This window comes from Rhopilema esculentum, chromosome 11, assembly GCF_057945365.1.
Source record: "Rhopilema esculentum isolate cy_ngs chromosome 11, ASM5794536v1, whole genome shotgun sequence".
NCBI classification, from domain to species: Eukaryota; Metazoa; Cnidaria; class Scyphozoa; order Rhizostomeae; family Rhizostomatidae; genus Rhopilema; species Rhopilema esculentum.
Genome location: NC_142825.1, coordinates 11,350,622 through 11,354,390, shown reverse-complemented (window position 1 = coordinate 11,354,390; position 3,769 = coordinate 11,350,622).

Below are 3,769 nucleotides of genomic sequence, written 5' to 3'. Positions count from 1 at the left end.
ATAAAATGTTGATGTCAGCGAACAATAAAAGCGGCTCTGTTGTGCAGACTCTATTTTCTCTCCTCTTTTAAATTTCCGAGTCTGCACGCTTAAGGGGATCACTGATCTCAAAAAAAGTCTTTGGAGGGGGGAGCTGTTTCGAGCTATGAGTTTTATTTACTTAGAATTTTACTTAGAGTTTAGCATGGTAGCGAATTTTTTAATCTTTTAGCACATCAATTGTACTTTAACTTCTTAGTTTATATTTCATAATCTTGATAGTCTCCCTCTTTTCCAAGGGTTTACAAGAAAACTAACTTCATTATTAAGCATGGACGAACTGACCGGGGTTGTTGAGGGGAGTGAGCGACACCCCCTCCCCCAAATATTTTTGTATCATTCCGTGCATTTTGTTTAGATTCGGCAAAAGCCAATTTTTATCATATGACACCAACATTTTAATCTATTTATCTTCTAGTTTTCTTTATCTCACTGATAATAAAATTGGCATTCAATTTCTTATAATGGGCAACTTGAGGGGTGGGACACAGGGGCGTGGTGGCCCACCGGGACTCGGGTATTTTTCCGGTAGGCCCATTAAACTTTTCATGAAGGCTCTTTGGATTGTTCTTTCTTTTAAGTTTTTATAATTTTAGCTAATATCAGATTTTTGAGAAAAACAAGTGAAGAAAGGCCCCATACTGCCTCCACGACACTCATTTCCAGGGGCGTCGTGACCGGGGGGTGTGGGGGGTGTCACACCCCCCTAATAGTATCTCAATAGGAAATTCCAGGTAAAATCCGCCTGGTTGAAGAAACGCTTAAGGTATTTTAGATCTTCATGTCATAAAATCAATTAAGGATCAAGCAATGGTAGTTGCTCCGTTGGTTAAATATGATATTCCTAGATATGAATGAAGGTAAACAAACTAATGATTTGAATATTTAAAAATTTCTTCTTGGCACTAAACCGAAAAATCCAGATATCCCCTAAAGTTTTTCGGTAGAAGCGTTAACTGCAATTCACTATGAGCTCCAGATTTTTTTAACATTCAAAAGGCATGCTAAGATGGAAAGAGGGATCTAAATTGACAACCAGTGCTGCTTGTTACCTAGCTTCAGAAGTAACTGACAACATGGTAATTCTCAAGACCACGGCGAAATTGTACCAGTTGTTTTTATCTGCTGTTCAATTTGTTTGCAAAAAAAATTATTTTCAATAGGAGTAGGAGGATTGCTTTAGTGAAATTTGCTTAAAATAGTGCATTTTCCAGGAAACTGGAAGCATCAAAATTCGAAAATTTCCTCCTCCTTCGGCGGCAACCATGGTGCCGCCTCGGGTAGTAACTATATCCTTTGCCCGTTCCGATATAGAGATTTGACAAAACTACTAGGAAAATTCCGTTATTATCAAATCAAAATGAAAGTTGCGAATCATATACATAGTTAGATTGACAAAATACATTGCAGCAACTTAAGATTTTCAGGCAAAAATTTTTTAATCAGGTAAATTTGTAGTCCACACCCCCCTCCCCCAATAAGGCTTGCCTCGCGACGGCCCTGCTCATTTCCAATATATTATAAGTGAAGACAACAAGAAACAATCAGCATCAAAATGGTGTGCCCCTAAAAACTTGATTTTCCCGGCCCAAAAAACTTGCATCTCCTTTCCTGTTCTTCTGCAGTCCTTGTCGGATATCATTACCCTCGGTACCAGAGCCTCTACCCTGGGTACAGGGTACAGAGCCTCATGAGTCCATGGATAAAGCATCCGACTAAATAATGAAGACTTTCGCACCCAGGGTAGGGTAGCATATGCAATGAAATAAATCAGAAATCATTTATTCGAACATGCAAGGAATCTTAATTTCAAGTTTTCGATTAATTACGATTGTACGTTTTGACGCAATTCCGCTTTAAATGTCATGAAATTATCGTCGAGTGCTCAATCATTATCGGCATTTCATGTGACCCAATGCACATTAATTCATTCATTCATTCATTTTATAATATTTATACAGGTTAAAGGTTCATACATATATATGTTCTTTCAACCTGACCTGTTTAAAATATTAAGATAAGCACTAATACTAATAACAAAAGAAATTTACTAACTTAACCTAATTCACAATATTATATAAAACTAAGGCTATAAAAAGAGAACGTAAAGATGAAATAAATATTGTCCCCGACTATAGCTGTTCTTTTTAGACCCAGTAGCGGAAATTCAGGCTTTCATTTGGGAGGGCCCAGGCCTACAATTTTCCGACAAGATAACATCTTGGATCATGTCTCATTTTAAAGAAACTGCTCATTTGATAAAAATAATTGATTTTTGACGGGACTCTTTAGAAATTTTTCCTGACCACATCATAATTAAGTAGCAAAAAGAAAAATCCATTAATGATTTTTTATAACAAGATTGATATCTCATCTAAGACAATTGATGATACAAGAGGTCGACCGATTACACTTTTGATAAGTCGTACGCTCATTTCATGCATTTTATCTTGTTTTCGTCAGTGGGAAATACGTTTGAAAATAACTTTAATTCGAAAGAATCCGATGGAAATTTCGGCTAATCTTCACGGAATTGAAATTAAATATATAATTCACAAGCAGTTTCTTTTATTTTGGTCATATATTATTTGATTGATTATTTAGTACTAGCTAATATTTTATCAGCTATGCTATGTTCAAATTTTGCAAAAAGGGCACAGAAAGGTTATAGAGGCTCCTGGGGTAAAAAGGGAAAATGTAGATCAGCTGCGAGCGAAGCGAGTAGAAATTTGGTAATTACGCCCCTAAGATTAGCTTAAAATTCCTTTTCAGAACAATTTCTTGGAGTAATTTCGACCCGTTAAAAGGTTGTCAATTATCCGACAAAAGCCCGAATTTTCCGACGACATCGCTGATTGGGGGGGGGAGGGGGGCTGAGCCCGCCCAAACCCCCATAATTTCCACCACTGTTTAGATCCACCACTTTTTTCAACGCTCCGTGGTGCTTGAGGCCATTTTCTATCCGTTCTCCTTAAATTCCGTTCACGGTTTAGAATTGGGATTTCCGTTACCTAAATCCTCATTTCATCTTCTGTTGATATTCTGTGAAAAGTTAGTCTGATAGCTCGAAAATTGTTGATTTCGCAAATGAATTTAACCCCTTCAGCCAATTCTGAGTCAAACAATAAGAAAAACAAAATAGATATATTCTTATTCAAATTTAACTGATGGGGAATTGACACAAAAGGGCATTTTAACATGACACAACTGACAGTAAAACAGAAGCAAAGGGACGAGTATGATTCAAGGCCTCGCACATCAGTCCTGATTTACACGAGACGAATTTTTTCGTGCGAAGCGAATTTTTCGCCGCGAATGCGCGAAAAATATGCGCAGAAGTGGAGATTAGAAAATTCGCAGCGAATTCGCAGCGAATAATTCGCTGCGAAAAAGTAGAAACCATTCCTACTTTTTCGCTGCGAATTTTTTCGCCATGTAAAATAAACCAATCAGAACAGCAATTGAAGACATCTGACACGAACCCAAAGGAAGGGCTAGGCCGAATGGTGCTACGCAATGTAAACATATCTAAATCAAAAGTATGCAAAACGACAGAAAACTACGCAATGGTTCAAACAACAACATGGGCGAAGAATGAGTAACCTATGACTAGGCCTAAACAATGCTGGGAAAATCCCGCACCTATAACATAAACAATGGAATGGGACGTTTCTATCAACAGGCGTCTTTGGTGCAATAAACGATAAAAGGTCCTCATATGTAGTTGGCG